The sequence below is a fragment of the Aricia agestis genome, chromosome Z, assembly GCF_905147365.1.
Source record: "Aricia agestis chromosome Z, ilAriAges1.1, whole genome shotgun sequence".
Lineage (NCBI taxonomy): Eukaryota > Metazoa > Arthropoda > Insecta > Lepidoptera > Lycaenidae > Aricia > Aricia agestis.
This window is the reverse complement of record NC_056428.1, coordinates 31,388,202-31,413,259: the sequence shown is the minus strand read 5'-3', so window position 1 is coordinate 31,413,259 and position 25,058 is coordinate 31,388,202. Positions and strand designations below refer to the sequence as shown.

Below are 25,058 nucleotides of genomic sequence, written 5' to 3'. Positions count from 1 at the left end.
TCTAGCTAAATAATTAAGCTAAAAGCATGGGCGCCGGCAGAAATAATTTCCAAGGGGTGCAGATTTTAGTTTTCTTTCTGTTCTTTTCTTTTCACTTTTTACGAACAACAGTGACTGTCTATTTACGTCAACATAAAACATTTAGTTCCAAAACATTACGAACTATCGTTGTACGGCATGGTAATAGGGTTACAAAATGCTTTTTATAATTCCTGTTGATCCCGAGATTCCCAAGGGGTGCAAGGGCACCCCCTGGTACCCCCCTGCCGGCCATGGCTAGACGTTTTATTATTAAAAATTGTTGTCAGATATTATTAATATAATAAGTAATTTAATATCAAAAATCATAAATGCCCTTCAAAGTTTAGACATTTGAGGTGGTTAATTGGATGAAATGGCATGATTGGTGTTTGAGTTGGCGGCTCCCTGAGTTGATTGCAAGGGTCTCTATTTACTTAGGGACCTACCTTTTGGGATATTTACAACTCGTTCCAGGGTCCCGTATATGTAAAATAAAAGAATCTACCATTGATTTTATTGATTTGTAAGCACTACTTTTGGAACAAGTAATGATCAGTTCACATTGCAAGGTGCCAAGGCGGTGTGATGCATTTTTATATTCAGGCAGCTCAACACCGCGGAGGACATTCTTCTTTAGTAAAAAAAATCGGCAAGGTGCGAGTTGGATTCGCGCACGAAGGGTTCAGTATCGCTATAGAGTGAAGGTAAAATAAATGTGTTTTTGGAGAGAGCCTTCCTTAAATATTTATTTAATGTTTATTATTAAATATTAAAGTAAGAATATAATTAAAGATTTAGTAAATATTTTAATCCTTCGATCGCGGATTCTTGGAAATCTATTGTTATTCTATTGTTGTCGCGGTCGCCGGTGCAGTGTCCTTATGGGGGTTGATAGGTTAAGTGTCTACCTGTTGACATTACCTATTGCTCTCGAGCACAGAAACCATAATATTAGTACAAGTCTCGAGTAAAAAATACTAAATAGCAAAAATATCACGTTTGTTGTATGGGAGTCTCCCTTAGAGATTTAATTTGCTTTGTTTTTACTTTTTAGTACATTTTGTTATTATAGCGGCAAGTGGCAACAGATAATACACAATCTGTTAAAATTTCGGAAGTTTAGCTACAGCGGTTTTTGTGATACAGACAGACAGACGGACCGTCATCGACGTCGCAGTCATAGGGTCCCTTTTTTACCCTTTGGGTACGGCTCCCTAAAAAGACAGTTTAAATTATTCTATGTGAACTAACCCGTAGAATTTGAGCTTTGTAATTATCTTTTAACTGATATTTATCACGAAGAGGTTTGAACCAGAATTATATACAGAAGTACAAGTCTCGAGTAAAAAATACTAAATAGCAAAAAAATATCACGTTTGTTGTATGGGAGTCTCCCTTAGAGATTTAATTTGCTTTGTTTTTACTTTTTAGTACATTTTGTTATTATAGCGGCAAGTGGCAACAGATAATACACAATCTGTTAAAATTTCGGAAGTCTGGCTACAGCGGTTTTTGTGATACAGACAGACAGACGGACCGTCATCGAAGTCGCAGTCATACCTTTTTTTACCCTTTGGGTATGGAACCCTAAAAAGACAGTTTAAATTCTTCTATGTGAACTAACCCGTGGAATTTGAGTTTTGTAATTATCTTTTAACTGATATTTATCACGAAGAGGTTTGAACCAGAATTATATACTGAATTAGATGGACAAATAAGCTTTGCTTCAATGACTACGACCATCTTGTATTGATCTAGACATAATACCAGAATCATGCTTATACATTGTTACAATTGCCTGAAGCTGTATCGAGAATCAATATAACCATCAAATAGATCCTATTGCATGATCTATTGTAATAATACGAGGTGAATGGATGACAGTTGCCAATATGTCTGATGGCTCATTTCGGGAAGCGCAACGTCTTGCCAATATGTATTATTGGAAGGTCTTTGTTAATAATACACGAGGCGTTAAATGTGTGGCCACAAGACGAGCGTCAGCAACAGGACATTACACAGCCAAATGACCAAATTATAAAATAATATTTATTTCAGGCCATTACGACTCATACTTAGGACTTAAAAACTATATTAATATAAATGAAAGTAAAAGAATCGCAACTTAGTGATATGATATAAAAGCGAAAAAAATGTCTCATAACGTGTCGTTTCTCTGTAGAGTTTAGATAACTCCAAAAGGTACAGTCTGCAGATATAAGAATATTATGATAAAATAATTTTGTGAACTTAATATGCCTGCATTGTCAAACTTTTAGATTGGGCTATGACTTATGAGCCTAGAGCAGGTGTCAGCAAGTAATTTTAGGTTGGGTCCGGATACTGTGGGAAAATTTTAACGAGGTTCAAAAACAACACACTTGTCCTATGTAGCTTAAAAATATTATTTTAATAATGAAAGGTATACATATACCTTATCTATGTATTAATTGATACTTGGTAATCTTGGTATAAAATACATTAGTACAATATTTCGCGGTCCGAGATTCGACCAAACGGACCGCGGTCCGCCTGTTGCCTACCGCTGGCCTAGAGCATCACTTGCAGTAACTTAGATAACTCATATTAAAAAAAAAAAAAAGTAAGTTTTGATTAAAATTAGAACTGAAATAGATTCTAAATTCTAGTCTAAACGCTTCCTCCGCTCTCTCGTGTCTTAGCGGAGCGAAGGTAATATTTGAATTGATTCTGAATACAATGCTTTAGTTAGGCTTAGTTATAGCTGCTCAGTTAATTGTTTCCTATAATAGTCAATACCATTATACCATACGGCTGCTCCATTTCAAAACCTAGTAAGGTAATTTTTGAAAAAAGTATTGTTACAAAAATCGTTTTATTGCAATAACTTCCTACCATACTAGGTTCCTATCAAATACAATAACACCAGCGCTAAAAAGTCACTAAAAGTTGAAATATTTAAAGTTTGATACCGAGAAAGTGTACTGATTACTGACTTAAGAGGGCTACTAACCTAAAAAATTAAACATCGTCCTTCGCTCTTCACATTCACACCCGTCTTTCATATTATGCCATGTGAAATGGGACGACGCGGATTCATCGCCAAATTGGTTTTTTCTCAATAACTCGATAAATATTCAACATTTTAAAAATCCGCTAGGTTGGTTTCTAAATAATAGAATTTTATACAACGTGCTAAAATTTAATATTAACTTAGTTCAATGCACGGTTATGGCAATAAATGAAAAATTCGTGAAAATTTGATGCATCTTTGTGATTTCTTCCATCGCGAAAATTTTAAGATATCGTGTTTTTGCTCAGATCGAACTCTAGAAAATATTAATCTAGTATCTAATTTTAGAAAATGACATAAATCGGGGCTTATTTTCAAGTAAGTATAAAAATGAATTATAAAATTGAGAATTTTGGGTTAGTCACCCGTTTATGCGCTCTCCTGTAAAATTTCTTTTAGGCCCTTACTAGGTTTTGAAGTTTAGCAGCCGCATAACAATCATAATTAACATTTCATTATTCTGAAAACAACTACAGAATTTATCTTTTTTCGGTCTGTAAGAAACCTCCAAAGAATTCTTCAAAATCAATAATAACACTGAATCAAAATATCAGTGTTTTTCATAGCACGTACACAAAAGAAAAACTTGGAGTGGAAAGTAAATAAAATCTGTGAAAGAATTCATTACTCAATACATGACGCGATGAAATTGTGAACGTGCTTTTATAAAATCGTGGCTAGAAATCTATTCATTGGATGAAAGCCTTTTCATTAGAATAAATAAACGGTCAACTACAACACACAACCCACTAATAACAAGTGTATTAAACGTTCCGGTAATAAGTTTTCCAATCATCAGCTGCTATTTTCTAATAATCCATACTAAGCAGTAAGCATACACACTTTCGCATTATACTATATACTATATATACTTACTATAATATTATAAATGCGAAAGTGTGTCTGTCTGTTTGTCTGTCTGTCTATTTGTTACCTCTTCACGGCCAAACCGCTGAACCAATTTCGCTGAAATTTGTCATGGAGATACTTTGAGTCCAAGGAAAGGACATAGAATAATTTTCATCCAGCAGAAATGTACGGTTCCAGCGCTATAAACAAATTTAGGCGCAACGGAGTTGCGGGTGTCATCTAGTGTTGTTAGTCATGAATGTCACCTTTATTTTTTGCAAATAAAGTACATTGGCTTCTTTAGGTGAGAAAAAAAACATGTAACACAGTATAAAAATAAAGTACAATTTATGAAATTATCTGTAAGTATCAATAAAAATGAATTCTGTACTTTGATAGTTTCTGTAAAACTCGAGAGATAGGTGATACGAGGTTCATCGGGTAATCTAGTTTGAAATAAAGTAGTTTTGCGTACTTTATATTTTCGTAAAGTACAAAGTACAATTGCCTGAAATAACGTACAATACATTATAATAAAGTACGGGTGGCAACCCTAATTAATGACAATAATATGGCTCTTGTATCGTTGCACAAATAATTATTGCGAGATTTTGGGCGAAAAAAGGGAAGTAACTATGTCAATCTTAAGTCCCGAAAAACGAAGAATTTCTGTGCTATTGAAGTAAACACTTTTAAAACTCCAAGCATAAGTATGCCTCCCAGGTAGTAGTGATAATTATAAACTTCGGTCTGCAAATAAACAATTATTAATGATTTTGTTTTGGTTTTAAAAAAATAATACTTTTGTTCTTACAGGAATTAAAGTATCTAATCCTTTATTTTTGTAGTTTCTTTGCTTGTTTAACCTCTATAATTGTAGAAATAAACTCTGTGTCGAAAGGTCTTGTGTTCTTAATTTCTTCAGGTATAAAGGAGAAGGAAGGAGAATATCTTGAAATTATGAAATAATTATTCACTGGGATGTAATTCAAACAAAAATATGACTTAGATCCAGTATTTTAGAGGTCACAATTGCATTCACACCGGGCGTTGTTTTCCGCGTATTTCAGCAAAACATAAATGTGTAATTTGTGCTAATGTGGGACGTTAAAACGTGGAGTTAATAGACTCTGATAATTCTTAGCCCTCCCTTGATCCCTTGAATACATTTCGCTTTTGTTGTTACAAATTTGTGCACTTTTTTGAAAACATAGACGAACGAACTTTTGATGGTAAGTGACTATCGGAGTCAAACATGTACTATATTATATAATTGATTGTACTGTCGGTACTTGGTGGAAATTCATTTTAAACACAAATAAAACACAATATTACTAGCACTTTTTCCACTATATTCATTAATTACTACAAATTTAACTTAAACACGACCGGTTTCGATAAAACACCTGATGATGATTTATATCGAAAGCGGTCGTGTTTAAGTTAAATTTGTAGTAATCTTCTATATATATAACTCAAAGTGACTGACTGATTGACATAGTGATCTATCAACGCACAGCCCAAACCACTAGACGGATCGGGCTGAAATTTGGTGTGCAGGTAGATGTTATGACGCAGGCATCCGCTAAGAAAGGATTTTAAAAAATTCTCACCCTAAGTGGGTAAAATAGGGGATGAAAGTTTGTATGAAACTTTGTCAATTTTTAACCGATCGGGCTGAGACTTTGTATGCATGAAGCTACTAAAGCGTAAGCATCCCCTAAGAAAGGATTTTAAAAAATTCTCCCCCTACGGGGGTAAAATAGGGGATGAAAGTTTGTATGAAACTTTGTCAATTTTTAACCGATCGGGCTGAGACTTTGCATGCGTAAAGCTACTATGACGTAAGCATCCCCTAAGAAAGGATTTCAAAAAATTCTCCCCCTAAGGGGGTAAAATAGGGGATGAAAGTTTGTATGAAACTTTGTCAATTTTAAACCGATCGGACTGAGACTTTGCATGCATAAAGCTACTATGGCGTAAGCATCCCCTAAGAAAGGATTTTAATAAATTCCACCCCTAAGGGTAGTTAAGGGTAGAATTTCTCCCCTTAGGGGTACTAGGAGATGAAATAGGAGATGAAAGTTAACTTAAATAGGATTTTGACAAATTCAACCCCAATGGGGATAAAATAAGTGATGACAAAACTATGTCGCAGAGTAAGTGTTGAGATTTCATTATTCGTAACTAAAAACATACTAAGTTATTAATTAAAAGTGAAATTATTCTTACCTAAGCTAAACACAAAGATTTCGAGTTTGATATTGGCCCCCGCTCCTGGAAATGTTGCTAAAACAAAACTGTGTCGCGGTGTTAGTGTTGAGTTTTCATTCTCATTTATTAGGAACATACTAAGTTATTAACTAAAAGTGAAATTATTCTGCCGTAAGCTAAACATAAAGATTTCGAGTTTGATCCTGGCCCGTACTTGAAATGTTGCTAAAACAAAACTGTGTCGCGGCGTTAGTGTTGAGTTTTCATTCTCATATATTAGGAACATACTAAGTTATTAATTAAAAGTGAAAAAATGACGTAAGCTAAACATCGAGATTCCGAGTTTGCCCCACGGCCTCTACTTGGGGGGGCGCAGCCCCCCCAAACCCCCCCGCTCCTGGAAATGTTGCTAAAAACAAAACTGTGTCGCAGAGTAAGAGTTGAGATTTCATTCTTTCTAATGAAAAACATACTAAGTTATTAATTAAAAGTGAAATTATTCTTACCTAAGCTAAACATAAAGATTTCGAGTTTGATCCTGGCCCCTACTTGGTGGGGCTGCGCCCCCCCAAACCCACCCCCGCTCCTGGAAATGTTGCTAAAACAAAACAGTGTCGCCGTGTTAGTGTTAAGTTTTCATTCTCATTTATTAGGAACATACTAAGTTATTAATTAAAAGTGAAATTATTCTGACGTAAGCTAAACATAAAGATTTAGAGTTTGATCCTGGCCCCTACTTTGAGGGGCTGCACCCCCCCAAACCCCCCCGCTCCTGGAAATGTTGCTAAAAACAAAACTGTGTCGCAGCGTTAGTGTTGAGTTTTCATTCTTCCTAATTAGGAACATACTAAGTTATTAATTAAAAGTGAAATTATTCTAACCTAAGCTAAACATAAAGATTTCAAGTTTGATCCTGGCCCCTACTTGGGGGGGGGGGGCGCAGCCCCTCTCCTGGAAATGTTGCTAAAACAAAACTGTGTCACGGCGTTAGTGTTGAGTTTTCATTTTCATTTATTAGGAACATACTAAGAAAGTGAAATTATTCTGATATAAGCTAAACATAAAGATTTCGAGTTTGGGGGGGGGCGCAGCCCCTCTCCTGGAAATGTTGCTTAAAACAAAACTGTATCGCGGCGTTAATGTTGAGATTTAATTCTCCTTTATTAGGAACAAACTAAGTTATTAATTAAAAGTGCATTTATTCTAACCTAAACTAAACTCTTAGCCCCCGGCCCATTCTTTGGGGGGCTTAGCCCTCCCCCCTCCCCCGCTCCTGAAAATGTTGCTTTAAACCAAAGGGTGTCGCGTCTTTAGTGTGGAGTTGTTATCATTCTACTATTTTAGGAACAAAGTAAGTTATTCATTAAAAGTGAATTTATTCAAACCTAAACTAAATATACGGAAATGTTGCTTATAACAAAATAGTACAGCCTGGACATGGACAGACGGACAAGCTGATATTTTATCTTTGTGATCGGGTCCCGTTTTTACTCTTTGAGTAAGGGACCATAAAAAGGAGAAAATTATCTATCTCTGTTATTATACTATGCTAACGCGGACGAAGTCGCGGGCAACAGCTAGTTAATGAGTATAGTGGAAAAAGTGCAAGTAATATTGTGTTTTATTTGTGCTCAAACATCTACTATCAGAGAATTTGATTCATAACCAAGTAGGAAAGACCTACGTCACGAAAAACTAGTAACTCTAGTCTCCAAACATATTTAAATTATTCGGCAAAAGAAGTCCACAACTTGTTCAATACAAGTTGAATAACAATACACGCAAAGTAGAAACATCTCTGATGCCATGTTGGGAAAATAATATTCTGAATGGATGGAAACTTCGTGACGTGTATCAGAAAAGACGAGAGTAGCCGAAGAACATTTATTTGGAGTGTACATTGCCTATTTATTTGTTGCGTTGTAACACATTTTTATGCAAAATTGGTAATTTTACACGCTTTTTATTAGCTTCACTTGTAACTAAATATTATGGGGAATAAATATAATGACCACCAAAAAATGCACTAAAACCCTAAACTTGTTTACCAAAAAAAGATACTTAACACCAAAAAAATAAAGTCTAAAATTGCAATACCTATTATTATTTATATTAGCTATTTTAGTCATGACAACACTTTAAATTGTAATCAAACGCCAAATAAAGTAAATGACCACCAAAAGTAAATGACCACCAAATATAGTAAATGATCACCAAATAAAGTAAATGATCACCAAATATAGTAAATGACCACCAAATATAGTAAATGTTCAACAAAATTAATATAGTAAATGATCACCAAATATAGTAAATATCACCAAATCCTTGTGAGCAAATCAATGCGATATTTCTGCCCAAATAAATCACTACGATTGACAAAAAATGTAAGTATATTATTAACAAAATAATCGGCCAAGTATGAGTCGGACATGGAGGGTTCCGTACCCTTATAGAGCAAAATTAGACCTAAAATTGTGTTTTTTATTTTAATATTATTATTAATTATTGAAGAACACATATAACTAAGGCGTTTGCGAAAATATCAACATGCCTACCGGTTGGCGTTATTGATATCGAACAAAAAATCACGTTTGTTGTATGGAAGCCCCCCTTAAATAATAATTTTATTTTGTTTTTAGTAGTAGTAGTTTTGTTGTTATAGCGGCAACAGATATACACAATCTGTGAAATTTTCAGAAGTCTAGCTGTAGCGATTCTTGAGATACAGCCTGGAGAAAGACAGACGGACGGACAGACGGACAGACATCAAAGTCTCAGTAATAGGGTCCCGTTTTTGGGTTCCATACCCAAAGGGTAGAAACGGGACTCTATTACTAAGACTTCGATATCTGTCTGTCCGTCTGTCTGTCTTCTTCTCTTTAATGGGATTGCTAAATGAAAATATATTTGGTTATAATTTTACATTAAAATGCTAACGTACGAGTATAATGTTGGTGATCATTTACTAATTTTGGTGATCGTTTACTACTTTTGGTTTAACAATGAATTATACTCGTATGGAGTAATTTTGCATAAATAGGATAGCATCTCGCTATCCTATTTATGCAAAATTACTCCATAAATAAATCTTTGTTGATCATTTTACATTAAAATGCGAGTATAACGTTGGTGATCATTTACTATTTTTGGTTTTAAGATCTTTGTTTATCATTAAAATGATAAAATTTTTGTCTGTGAAATGTTACTATTTCTGGTGATCAGTTAATTACAAGCCAATATTATGTCATATAAGAAAATCTTGGAATCTTAATTTGACCCACTTCCCGGTCTTTGATTAGGATGAAATTTTGCACACGCTCAGAGTTCTAATGATAATTATAGATGACTATTGACTAGCTAAGAAACGTCATTACAATATATTATTATGGCGGTCTCCCCAAGATGGCGGACAAGCTATTTGAAATGTATCCCCATGAAATGGGTATCAAATGAAAGGGTTTGCTGTCAGGAATACGAAAAAAATATCACGTGACTTAAATTCAACATAGCGGACATTAATCCAATTTTTTAACTATTAATTAATATAAAATAGTGTAGTGTATAGTAATTTTTAAATTAAAATATAGTCGACACTTTAAAAAAGGAGAAGGTAGAAATTCGACCGTAGGTACAGTATTATTAAATATTATGCCTGTTACCCTCGCCATTCGTAAATAGATTTTGATGATCCTTTCTATTTTCGAACAAGGATGCTTCACGTGTGGTTTTATAATAATAATTAATAAGGAAACAAAATTTGGAGTCGCTTTTTTTGTAAAATTATTTTGCGATTTGAAATCAGTTAGTGTGTGATTAAATTGATTAATGATTACAATTTAAGGACCAAAAGCCAATTGGATGTTTATATGGTAGTAAAAATGGATATAATGGTAGGTACTAACCCGGCCAAGGTCTTTCGTCTATCTAAAATAGGTTGTCGATTCTTGGACATACTCAAATGGCGTACTAAATTTCGTCAAAATTGATCCTCTCGTTTCGGAAGAGTTTGGCAATAAACATTGCGGCACGCGAGTTTTATATATAACAGATGAGGATATTTAAATATTAAGCTTACAATCTCTTACGGAGTTACTTTTCCTTTGTTTTTATTATTCGTAGCTTAATTATTCCAATTTACTGCGTATTATGAGAATCATAATATCTACGTTATTAGCATCGCATCGCTTACGATACTTAGGGCGCATTCAGACGTGCGCGTTTTATGTGCGTGCGGATTCAGCGCTGCTCACATGTTTTCCCAAACGCTACAACAGAAAACGCGCACGTCTAAACTCACCGTTTATTATCCTTACACAACGACCTGTAAAAAACTCTCTAACATATTGTACGACACGGGACGGAGCGAGGTAAAATCATATTTTACAAATTCCATCATATAATACATAAACGCTTCATTAAGTGAGAACAGAATTCCTTAAATAACTCAATTATAGCTGATATGAAAGCTTTTAAAAATTTGTGCCGTCCTAAATGATCCTAATAAAGTAGAATATTTTTTAACAATGTAATTAAAGCAAAATGAAAAACCGTTGGAAATGTTACAATTTATAATCTGATAAGTTAATTTGAACCACGAATTTCATATAATATACATATATTCGCTCATAGCGTCATCTCTATTCTCGACCAAAGAGGAGACCGAGCGCACGAGGCAGCGAGAGGCGCACGACCACCGGAGTAAAAGGCCAAGACGAAGACGTCGTAATAGACACGACATTCTGCCTTAGCCAGGGAACTTTGGGTGACGGTATGGGGATGCGTCCACCCACTGCACTGAGTTCCTGCGCATCGCGATACCAAGAAGACAAAGGGCTTAAGCAAGCCCTCCATGTGGGGCCCCTGTTCGGCCTAGAGGTCTTCAAATAACCCCAACAGCGTGGGCCTGCTTTGGGTGAGAGCAGGTGAGCGCGGGCGGAACAGACACTACAGGAACAGTAGACAGACAGACAGACATATTGTAATATACTAGAACTACGAATAATAAAAATGTGGAAGCTATTACGTGACATAATATGACAGCCGTTTTACACGACGATTGACACGATAGACCTGACGGCTACATAGCACCATCGTCTTAGGTGCCTTTAGTGTGCTTCTCTATTTTTAAAGCCTGTAAACGTTTTGGCTCATTACTTTTTGTATTAAAATAGAGTTCCTACAGGGAAAGGATTTACCTTTTGTTCTGGTTTCGGCCTTTTTTTTTATGAAATAAGGGGGCAAACGAGCAAACGGGTCACCTGATGGAAAGCAACTTCCGTCGCCCATGGACACTCGCAGCATCAGAAGAGCTGCATGTGCGTTGCCGGCCTTTTAAGAGGGAATAGGGTAATAGGGGAGGGTAGGGAAGGGAAGGGAATAGGGGAGGGTAGGAAAGGGAATAGGGTAGGGGATTGGGCCTCCGATAAACTCACTCACTCGCGAAACACAGCGCAAGCGCTGTTTCACGCCGGTTTTCTGTGAGAACGTGGTATTTATCCGGTCGAGCCGGCCCATTCGTTCCGAAGCATGGCTCTCCCACGTATAATATAACTTAGGCTGCGTTGCGTCGCAAGCCTTGGCGACTTGCTTATATAATATAACTTAGGCTGCGTTCACACCAAATTGACTTTCAGTCACCGTTTATGAACAAGCACACTAGCTCAATAGAACAGCGTAATAACGTATTGTGGATTAGGTGTGATTAGCTGATTATTTGAATAAAATAAAGATATTATAAAAGTCAAAATAAGCATTTCCAAAATTTCAGCTTCGTAACTTTTGTATTTTTTTGTTATGAGCCTTCTTAGTTGGATGGTCACGTCGATTTTTTTATATATATTTTAGATAATTTGTAAACAACAATACACATTTTTTTTTCTTTCATAAACGCAACATTTAACATAGCCATCGAACAAAGTCTTCCGATGCGTACAAACAGAAGCGTAGTGACAAGACGTCACGTATCATAAGCGTGCTGACATTTTATACAGAGCATTTTGGGAAGATTTATTTTATGTGATTTTCAAAATTCAAATTGTTAAATTAAGATATCAGAGTCATTCTTTCACCAATGTTTCTATTTTTGAGTGTTCTTCTAATTACCAATAAGAAAAAACATAGGTAAATAGCCTATTGGTGTGATCGCAGCCTAAGAGGAGGCCTCTTCACGTTGGCCACGCCGCGGAATGGAAGCGTCAATTTCTCCTCATGCGAGCGAATTGACACCGGAGAATTCTTGAGAATTCCGCGGAAGACGCGCGTCGGCTCGTATTTAATTTGTGTGTTATACTGTTGACATAAAGTTCAATGTGCTATGTACAGTTTCGTTTAAAAAAGTCGCTTCCATTCCATGCCGCGCCGGTATAAATTAAGCCTACGACAATTTTTGGTATATCCTGAAACTTACTTTTAACACAAAATCAAAATAACCGAAAAATCAATTTACAATCAATCACTTAGGTAATTTACGAGCTCACGGTATTTTCAATTTGGTCACATAATATACATGTACTGAAATTACTTAAGAAAATTTCACTTTCCTCGAACCGGTATATTATCGTCAGCAGAGTTTTATTCAATGATATTCTATGTTACTTGGTTTTATTACGTAAATTTCCCATGGGTGCACATGTTTGGTTGAGACAGATGTGTGTTTCTGTCACTTAAATGTATGTGTCGCATACCTTTTTCCTTTTTCGTGAGTAATAGCTCACGTACTAAGTACTTTTCATCAGTATAATGTTTTATGTGCTTGTACACTTTCTGAGATTTCTATTGTAGGTACCCCCAACTTTACAAAAGTGCTATTTTGGATAGCATATTACAATTTCACCACCTTGATAAGAGCTTGCAAGACAATATACTTACATTATTATATACTTCCATAATCTAATATTACCTATATAAAATTCTCGTGTCACAGTGTTTGTGCGCGAACGCCTCCTAAACGGCCCAACCGATTTTAATGAAATTTTGTATGGCATGAGAATACGTTTTTATCTACTTCTTATATTGATACTAGAAATAATTTATATGGTCAAATAACATTTGCCGGATCAGCTGGTAATATTATAAACTAAGCATTCTGTCTGTTTGTTACGTCTTGTTATTTGGTATGAATATACTTTGAGTCCCGGGAAAGGATATATTTACAATACTTTGAATCCTGAGAATATGTGCAGCTCCCACGCGATATATGGATTTTGACGCAACGAAATTGCGGGCATCGTCTAGTCTTACATAAATTTTTAAAATAGTAGTTATCTATCCCTGGGGATACTTTATAAATGGTCGGGAGATAATATAACAGCGCGTAACACAAACATAATTTACTATTCGATAACATAAACCAAGCTATAAACGACATTGACTCCTCATTCGTCGCTGACTCTGCTTACTGTGATCTGGACGATTGCATCCCATCTGGAGCAAATCTACAAAAAAATCTCAAATTAATTTGTCAAAATATCCGAAGCATTAACAAAAATATGCAGGAATTTGAAATCGCTCTTGCCCGAACCCGAATCCAGTGGGATCTGATCGCCTTGACAGAGTGCTGGAAGCGAGGAGTCGAGACTACACCGCAGTTACAGGATTATAATTGCTACACAACCAATTACAACAGACTACAAAATGACGGTGTAGTCGTCTACACAAAAAAATACCTATCAGTAACGGTGAGTGAGCTTCCTTTAACAGACGCAAACTGCCTGCAAATATCCCTTAAAAACAACACAAAAGTACTGGTAATATATAGATCGCCATCGACAAAAGATATAGCCCCATTTCTTAACTCATTAAACGACTTTTTAACAAAAATAGACCGGACAAACAATATAATAATAGTTGGTGACCTCAATATAAACATAGCTGACAACTCCCAAGATCAGAATAAAAGCCAATACTTAACTTTACTTGCAACATTTGGATTGCTCCCAGCTCACCTTCTGCCAACTCGGCTTACCAACTGTCTTGACCATGTAATGCTAAAGACTAAACTTCCGGCTAACGTGCGTGTTGCTCATTCTACCATTACTGACCATGATACCATCATGTTGTTCCTATCGACACAACTAATAAAGACAGAGACTCGTAAAATTACTACAAAACTTAACTACCAACAAATTGCTACTGACATATCTAAAACAGACTTCTCCCCAATCTATGAATCGGAAGACCCTAACACGGCAGCAGACATGATCGTTTCTTTAATTTATTCAAAAATAGAGACCAACACAAAACAGATAAAACATGCAAATCGGAAAAAAATTCTAAAACCTTGGGTCACGCCCGGTCTTCTTCGCTGTTTAAAAAACAAAGATAACATGCACAAGAAATTAAAACAAAACCCCGATAATGAAACTCTTTCCGTCACCTACTCACGTTATAGAAATTTTTGTACCAAAATTCTAAAAAAATTGAAGCAAGAATACTACAGAACCGAGCTACTAGCCTCTAAAAATAATACGAAAACGTTATGGCAATCCATTAACAAAATTACAAACAGAACTAAAAATCGTAGCAGTGCGACGGATATACTATCACTCACCTCCTCACCGGAAAACTCCGTGAACTTAGTCAACGAATTTTTTATCAATACAGGAAAAACTCTAGCTGAAAAAATACCCCAGCCACCACAAAGCCCTAATAGTACTACGCCTACTCCCTGTCACTCAATGGTGCTGCTCCCGACTGACGTTAAGGAAGTTACAAGAGTTGCAATGTCCTTAAGAAGTAACTGTGCCGTGGGTTGGGACAATATACCAGCAGGGGTCATAAAAAATAACATAGAAGTTATTGCTCCACCCCTAACTCATGTCTTAAATTTGTGCCTTTCAACAGGCATTTTTCCAAAAGCTTTTAAGAGAGCAATTATTCATCCAATTTACAAGGCGGGTAACAGAGACCAAATCACGAATTACAGACCAATTGCTGTCCTACCAACCTTAGCAAAAATATTAGAACGAATCATGAACTCTAGATTAATATCCTTCCTAGAAAACAATAATATTCTTTCCACATCACAGTATGGATTCCGCCTAGGCAAATCAACAGGTGAAGCAGTACACGAACTCACAGACTTCATAGTAAAAAAGCTTGATGTTGGACAAAAAGTCATAGGAATATTTCTAGATCTAGCAAAAGCCTTCGATACGGTCTCGGTTCCTATCCTTCTAAAGAAGATGTTCCACATAGGCATAAGAGGAACCCAGCTCAAACTGTTCGAGGACTTTCTAACTGAGCGTACACAGAGTGTTAAGGTAGATGAGTACCTAAGTTCTGAACGCACTACTACGCATGGCGTCCCTCAGGGAAGCGCAATTGCTCCAACCCTCTTCCTCATCTACATTAATGATCTGTGTACGCTCAACATACGTGATGGAAAAATTTTCACGTTTGCGGATGATACGGCTCTCGTGTTCCACTCAGATTCCTGGACTAGCGTTTTTAATACGGCACAAAGTGGCCTCGACACTGTAGTAGAATGGTTACGCAAAAACATTCTTACCGTTAACACCCAAAAAACCAAATACATCCCATTCGCGATACGAACGCCCCCCTCGTTGACATTCCATAGTATCACCGCACACACTTGTAACCCCCATGTTGAGCCATGTACATGTGAACCTCTGGAAAGAACAACCTCAACCAAATACCTGGGAGTTATCTTGGACCCCTCACTCAGCTTCCGTCCACACGTAGAGGCGCTTACGTCTCGAATAAGAAAATTGATACCAATATTTAAAAACTTAAGAAATGTGGCGGACGGAGGACTGAGGAGGGTGGTCTATCTCACTCTTTGCCAACCATTACTCACGTACTGTATATCAACATGGGGCGGCACACACAAAGACACTATGTTACAATTGGAACGAGCGCAACGGGCAATCCTCAAAGTATCAAACAGCCTTCCATTCCGTTACCCAACTGAGTCTCTCTATAAGCAAACAAAAGCATTGACGGTACGCCAACTGTATATATCCTATGCAGTCCTCAAACACCATAGCCTCCTTAATTACATCCCACCATCCGGTTGCAAAAGACGTAATAACCTTGATGCAACCACGCACCGTTTTCACACACGCTTCGCCAATCGTTTCTTTAGTTTTCTGGGGGGATATGTACAAAAAAATTAATAAGACAATAAACATTTACTCCCTAACCATGAGAGCATGCAAAAAAAGAGTTAATGAATGGCTGCTAACACTATCTTACATAAACACTGAAACTCTCATTACTGTACCTGACTAATACACACACTCACACAAACACACACACACACACACACACACACACACACACACACACACACACACACACACACACACACACACACACACACACACACACACACACACACACACACACACACACACACACACGCACGCACTCACGCACGCACGCACGCACGCACGCACGCACACACACACACTATACTGTCACACTATTACCCTATAGGCAACACATTGATAATTGTTTCACTGCTTTGTTGTAAATATGTAGTTGGAATACTTTTACCTTGCTTGGAGATCCTGGTGTCCTGAAATACAGGCTACGCCTAGTTTAGGCACCAGTCTCCCACATAACCAGTGCCAAGTTTGTTGAGTATGTACTACATAACATTGTATTTGATCTTAATGTGGTGAGATAATAAACGAATTTTTATTTATTTATTTATTTATTTAAACATTAATTTATCATAATAAAGCTTTACGTCGCTATAACCCCATCAATAAAATTATACCCTCTATTCAGACCATTCGACACAGTCAAAACATGAAATTTAGGGCCACGGCTTCGGGCCACGGCGAAATATTCAGTGAACATTACGGTCAAGGGTAGGGACACAATATAAATATCATACAGTAAAATCAGACCTGTTCTTGAAAACAAATCACGCAACACAATGATAAATTTGAAAGATGATGACTAATGAGCATTGACAAAACAGTAATTTAAAAGATTACCCAAATAAATTAACACAGACATGGCTGAGTACCACCCAAATGCGCATTTTTGGGGTTACCAATTGCCCTACTTGGTTGGTTGAAAAGACGAACCGTCACTGCACACCCTAATGTGTATCACACGCACACTAATAGTTGATACTATGAAGATGGTTTACTGTGTGAATTTATATTGTGACGGAAATGTATATAAATGGGGGTGATGCGATGGATTTATTATGGGAAATCGAGTAGGTACAAACAAAATATATATTTTGGTATAAAGAGGCGGATATTCTGGTCCTTTACTTAAAGATGAAGAAACATTTCGTTTAGGTGTCTATCGCATCAGTCTTATACAGTGTGTAACAAAAATAAGTGATAATACTTTAAGGTGTGTACGTGTTCCTTGTAGAGAGTTCACTGTGAAAGTAGCAGTGCTGAAAGACCAAAATTTTTTTTCACTTTTGTATGGGGAAACTCGTGACGCTTGAGCCCTTGCCCATACAAAAGTGAAAAAAAAATTTCGTCTTTCAGCGCTGCCACTTTCACAGTGAACTCTCTACAAGGAACACATACACACCCTAAAGTATTATCACTTATTTTTGTTACACTCTGTATAATATGTGATAAAGTTGTATATTATGAAAACAGCAGCTGTAGGCGTATATACATTGCCACGTTTTTAAGAGACGGGGCAATATTCAATACAAATTTAGAAACGCATCTACGCGTCGCGTTGCGGTCTGAATTGACCCTATTACGACGCGGCGCGGCGGCGGCATACTCTCCCATCGTCTTACGAAATTTTAAGCAGGTCACGTGTCCACGTGAGTTCGCCATAACAACGCCGCTAAAGAAGTTTTCACTTCAAAAAGTTATTGTGAGTAATGCCTGGGTTACACGGTGCGAGCTGACATGCGAGCTGGCCTAGTCAGTTACTGAAGTGCAGCGTACTTGCACCGTGTGACCGCATCATACGAGTTACTTTCATGTGCGAGTGGGTCAGTTGCTTCTTGCTAGGGTGCGGGTTACTACACTATTTTTTGTTTTCATTCGCCACTCGCCTTCCCCCACCACAGATAAAACTTGACTAGGCGATGTTATTGGGAGATTACCTATCTACCGCAACGTCAGCAGCTTGCATGGTGTGACCCAGGGAGGCGAGTCGAGCCGAGGCTCTCGTGCGAGTACACAGGCACAGTAGCAGCCTGCTGTCACTTCAGCTACTCGCACTGTGTAACCTATCCTTCAGTAACTGACTTAGCCACCTCTCATGTTAACTCGCACCGTGTAACCCAGGCATAAATTGTTAAGCACTTATAAACTTCTCGAATCACGTCAACATAACTATCTACATTGACGTAACCCTAGGACATAGTTTTCAACAAGCACTAACTATTCGAGCTACGCAGACGCATACTTTTGCAAATTTGCTTTGTCATCCCGATTATAGTTTGACTTTTACCAGTTATATTCATACGTGGGAGAGCCATGCTTTGGCACGAATGGGCCGGCTTGACCGGAGAAATACCACGTTCTCACAGAAAACCGGCGTGAAACAGCGCTAGCGCTGTGTTTCGCCGAGTGAGTGAGTTTACCGGAGACCCAATCCCCTACCCTATTCCCTTCCCTACCCTCCCCTACTTCCTTCCCATCCCTACCTTCCCCTATTACCCTATTCTCTCTTAAAAGGCCGGCAACGCACCTGCAGCTCTTCTGATGCTGCGAGTGTCCATGGGCGACGGAAGTTGCTTTCCAAAAGGTGACCCGTTAGCTCGTTTGCCCCCTAATTTCATAAAAAAAAGTTATTTTGAAAAATCAACTAGAGTGACTAGTGAGGTAAAACCGATTTTGCCCAAATTTTGTATGGAGATAGTTTGAGAAAAATTTACGGTTCCAGCTCGATAAACGAGTTGAGAGCGTCATCTAGTGAAAATTTAATATATAATATATTTGAAACATAATATAATATATTTGAAAATATAATGTTACATGTTGTAAACTAATTTAATTCGAACGTAAGTAGATATACAATGTGTTAGTGTAAACACCGTTATCCTTGAAACCATCAAATGAGTCCGTCAATACGAACAACTTTTTCTATGAGAACAATGCTGGGAACTCAAAAAAATGCCGTCTTCATACCCATACGGATGCCCGGATCGGCAATTTGTATGGGTGTGAAGACGGATTTTTTTGAGTTCCCAGCATTGTTCTCATACAAAAAGTTGTTTATTTAGACGGACTCATTATGATGGTTTCAAGGATAACGGTGTTTACACTAGCTAAAATCTTGTATATTTATTTATAAATAACGTATAATATATTTATTTGTCAACGAAATCATATTTTTAAAGCGACCTATTACGATTTTTTATGTGAGAAAATTTAAATTGATAATAAATAATCTTTTAAGAATATATCTTAAATAGCTCATACAAGTCATAAATTATTAGACGTAATAAATCCTAAGAAAACGCTTATATAAAATGTTAATATTGCTAGGATATAGCTGAAACATAACATAAAGTCAATCGCTTCTCGAATCGTCGATAACGCCGTAACTTTTTAATCTGTGTCCTGATTCTCCTACTTCAATATTAATATTGCTACGTTGCCAGGTCGTTTCTGTCCGTTTCGTACGCAACTGACGAGTAATTTTTTTCGAAAACATATTACGTAGTTTAAAGTTTTTAGTAGTTTTATAAGGCACGACAAAGAATGGTCAAACAACCGATTTTTCAAAGCTTTTATTATAAGTAGTTTCGACAAATCAAAACGAGTTTCATTGTTTTGACGTTTTATTGGAATGTGATTTTTAAATTTTAATACATACTTAATTACATATTGATTTCGTTTACTAAGGCCAGGTGCACCCCAGGTTAAATTTAGTCCTGTATTAAACTCAGAGTTAACTTTAGTCTTTAACCCAGACTCGCGCAAGTTAGTCTGGGACAGCATTGGAACCGTATCGAAGCAGCATTTTATGGAATCAAAACGGCAGAATCAGGCCATTAAAATATGTTTCCCTCTCACGTACATTGCAGCTCTTTTCCCGCCGAGCCGGATATTATGTCGTTACGAAATTGAATCTCTTTTTGTCTCCGTCAGTAAACTACTAGATAACGCCCGTAACTCGGTTACGCCATAACTCGATTGTCGCGCAGGAACCGTACATTTTCGGGGACAAAAAGTATCTAATGTCCTTTCCCGGCACTCAAAGTATCTCTTTACCATCAGAGAAACCGGTTCATCGGTTTGGACGTGAAGAGGTAACAGACAAACTTTTATATTTATAATATTAGTGGATATCCCTCCTTATAGTTTACCTGGAGGCTGGATCTATGAGATTGATCCATAAGTGGAATCAGAAAGGTACACTGGTAGTAAACCTATCTAACAGAAAGCTAGTAGTGAAAAGTTTCATCCATTTTATGTGAGAAATGGTTTCGTCGACGGATGGATGACCACAATAATTTGGTCGGGTTATGTCAGTGGTAATCAAATAATCGGTTACCGGTCCACCATCTGCCTACAAATAAATTTATCTGATACAATTTTACCTTATTGCTCAGTAAACTGATAGAGGCAGTCAACATTAATCGCTATTAACAAGAAGACGTTTAGTTAGCCGCTTTTCTAATAACAAAAAATAAAAATTAATTCTTAACCACTTTGCTTTTTAAACATATTTGATTGAACCTCCGATTCTAAAAAGAAATGAGCATTATTTGCAAAAACGTGTCCGCAACTTGGTTTTCTCGGTTTCTTTGTTCCAGGGAGTTATTGTTTTGCGGGTTATTTCTTCATAAAACAATAAGAAGCTAAGGAAAGGTATACTTGTTTCTTACCCTTGTTTGATGTTTCAATGTGGTTTCTTATTGTGGCTCAAGTTACCTATTTGCAAAACTTCTCTTTCAACTTTCATAAAATGTGAGCTCAGCCAGGTTTTCTACGATTTGTCGTTAATTTTTTTAAAATAACCACGATTTATTTCGGAAAGAAATTTGTTTCCACAAATTTGTTTGGTGCAGTATGTATGTTTATCACCTTACCAATAAAAATACACTGTGTCATACATTCCTTTGTCCACATCATCAATACAGGTGACAAAGATTACAGAATTCCAATTATAATATATGTATATATATAATTGGAATCTTGGAATCGGCTCCAACGATTTTCCTGAAATTTAGCGTATAGGGGGTTTCGGGGGCGATAAATCGATCTAGCTAGGAATCATTTTTAGACAATGTCATTTTATTCGTGTTTTATCGAATACCGAGCAAAGCTCGGTCAAATATCTAGTTATTAATAATTGAAGACGTATGTGCAGGAACACGATAACTAACATTTTGGAACATACGGATATTTACTGATTTTTAGGGTTCCGTATCCAAAGAGTAAAAACCGGACCATTATTACTAAGACTTCGATGTCTGTCCGTCTGTCCGTCTGTCTTTAGGCTGTAACTTAAGAACGGTAATAGCTAGAGAGTTAAAATTTTCACAGATTGTGTATGTCTGTGTCCGCTATAACAACAAAATATACTAAAAACCGAATAAAATTAATATTAAAGGGGGGGGGGGGGGGGCTCCCATACATCAAACGTGATTTTTTTTGCCTTTTTTGCTCTATATTAATAATGGCAACAGGTAGGTATGAATTTTTTTCAAAGTCCTCAGTTATATTATGTGTACTTTATCATTAAATAATAATAATAATATTAAAATAAAATAAAAAATTAAGGGAGGTTCCTATACAAAAAACACAATTTTTTGTATGGGAACCTAATTTTGCTCTATAATGGTACGGAACCCATCGTGCGCGAGTCCGACTCGCACTTGACCGATTATTTTCTTTATTATTTGAACAAACCTTGTAACATATTATCTGCTTCACCTCCTGGCTAATATATCTGGCTGCACATAATATTATATGGCACAGTTTTTTAATTTCAAATTATTTTTCCGGGCCTTGCCTCCATTTATACAAAAAAACGGCAAGTTTTTTACTGTTCGTTATCGCGTGTTCATCCACTCATATCTTCAATAATTTTATCTATTAGCAACAGCTAGAGATAACAATAACTGATCGTTAATGAAATTTCTGCTTCCAAAATCAAACACACATCAGACAATGTTATGATTTCGGAACACGTGTATTTCATAGTAATTATTGTAATGTTAGTTGCCAATATAATTTACCAACGTCATTGTGTATTTTATATGTTTTATTTGTGTTTGGAAATGAGAATCGATAAATCATCAATGCAATGGATAATTTAATACTTAATAGCACTCTCCTGAAGTATTTTGTATAACAAAGAGTAATGAAAATCGATGATCAAATTCGTTTTGTGATAAGAGCTTAAACAAGCCGCAATGTTCAATTTTTATGCAATAATAAAAAATACACGCAACATAATGTTATTATTTACATAATATATAAATTATCATGTTCATTAAAAAAAATATTCGTTCGGTCGAGCACACGAGCGAACGAATATTTTTTGTACTTTTACGTAACTTGCAGCTATGGTAAATTATTCAAACACAATAATCTACGTTTTATTGGGGCTCAATATTTCTCGTTATTAGAGAAGAATATTCCTTTAAAAGGAAATATTATTTTCAGCCAAATATTGTTTTATTATTAGAATATTCAGTTACATTTGGAGCCCAAAGAAAATATTATCTATTTTCTTAAATTAATAAAACATTTTATAACAAGCTCTCTCAAACTTAGTTTCCTTCAATATTTTCCTTTCAAAATCGTAATTAAATATTGACTCTCTTTGTTTATTGTCTTACAAAAGCTTTCAGCGATTTTTTACAGAATACTTTTAATTTTTAATCAAGGCTAAAAAGATGTGTAAGCGATTACAATATTTTTTTCTCATCTTATAACAAGTACATGTTAGTTGTACTTTATTAAAAGGGCCAGTTACTATCGATCTGGAACCGTTTCAGCGCAAATTTAGGTCATTCCTTACGTTGGGAAATTAGGGTTAACTATCATTACAAAGCTGTTCCCTAAACAAGCGTCGACGAATAATACCCTACGTTCGTAATCTATATATAATATAAATACGTGAGAGAAAAACTTTGTAACCCTTTTACGAAAAAATGGGGAAACGTGGGTGCATGAAATTTCGCACAGTTATAGTTTATATGGTGAAGGAGTGCATCGAGCTAATATTATTTTAAAATTATGCTTTTCTCATATATATTTTTAACAAATAAAACGTTACACACACTTACAACACTACTACTAGGAAAATGACAGATTTTTGAGTGACAAGCCTATACATACGAATTATACTCTTTTATTTATGGTTGAAGTCTGTTGACAACAAGTTGACAAATTGAAAATGGATTATTGTTTTTTTTATTTAATTTTAGATACCATTAGACAATGCTTAAAAGGCCAGTCTGAGATCAGCTGAGTCCCAGAGACAAGAGTTGAAAAAAACTATGATGAAGTCAATATTTTTTACGAAATATAGGTAGCCCGTAGCAGTCCTAATGTCGTTGCAAGTAAGGTCGAATTGCTTCGACTCTAGTAGTTTGTATTGGCCAATCAAGAACCAATTAGGGAATGCAAATCTCGCGAGATTGGGGCTCAAGCGAGATCCCGCGAGTTTATGAATACAATACCGCGAGATCTCGCCAATTTCGAGATCTCGCGAGATTAGCAGTTTGATAGGTTTTTTTGCAAATAATCACAATATTTGAATAAATTACGAAAAAAAAGTAATAAATATTATCAGTAAATATAAGATTAACATTCATTTTTAGAAGTAAAATGTATGGAAATATATGGAGACGCTTTTGAATTTCCGTCAACGATAACTTTTTAACGTGTACGTTATAGGACATCACAACTTTTACACTTCTGAAGTCTGAACCGCACAAAACATCCGCGGTGCGTAAATCAAACAAAAGAGCACTTAACGTACACCCAACGTTTTATCGTGGAAGCCGGCGTCCACGATAACGTGACGTCCAGAATTATAAAAGCGCTCTATCAAACACAAAATATCCTTTAGTAATAAAATAGTTCTTTTATAACAAACAAAACAACGAGAAGTCAAAATTCAGGACCTAGTTGAGAATCACAGTGCACAGTAATTGCTTAGGCCAGCTCCTCTTTGTTTTGACTCCGTGATCGCAACTCCGCCCGTGTCAGTTTGCGCTTCAAATAAGACGTTTTTATGCTCAAGTGCAATCTCGTCAAACTCGCGAGATCTCGCCTTTTTTTCGTCCGAGATCAATCTCGCCAAAAAAGGTCGAGATCTCGCGAGAACGTGATTGCATTCCCTAGAACCAATGTAGAGAGATAAAATTATAAATAAATTGATATTTCATCTCTACGACGCCGTTAAAACATATTCATAATAATAATAATATCTATGGACGCTTCACACCACGTCAGTCTGGTTCCGTGGTAAGTACCTGATGGACTTGTGTGACAGGTATCAGACAACGGAAATATATTTAATACTTTTATACTATACATATATTTAAAATTTTTATTATATGATACACATATTTAATACACATCCATGACCCAGGAACTTTGAATACTTTTTGTTCCGTCGGCGGGATCCGAACCCGCGACCCCCGGCTTGAGCTACCAACGCGCCCATCACTGAGCCACAGAGGTCGTCAAATCATAACAATATTACTGTTGCTACAATAGAAAAGTATAAAAATAATAGAGCAGTTTTAAAACTAATGAACGTAATAAAAGGTTTGTAGGTTAAAATCATTATGAAACTAAAGTTCTTATTGCATTGTTTCGACTCGTGTACCCAATTATTTTAGTAGTAAAAATATAATTCGTTTTGCTTAGTAACAGATAGTAATTTTATTATACTTGTATTTCTACGAAAGTTAGTAGAGTTACAGCTGTGATCATGTTCTAAAAGAAGATTTGGCTTATTTCATATTTTTAATTTTTGGTGATTA

At 36.3% G+C, this 25,058-nt stretch overlaps 1 protein-coding gene across 2 annotated transcripts in view; it reads right to left on the bottom strand.

The window, feature by feature from the left end:
• LOC121738849 (adenylate cyclase type 6-like) overlaps positions 1-25,058 on the bottom strand; it is a 151,486-nt gene that overhangs the window by 107,955 nt on the left and 18,473 nt on the right. The gene's annotated exons all lie outside the window — the stretch shown is intronic.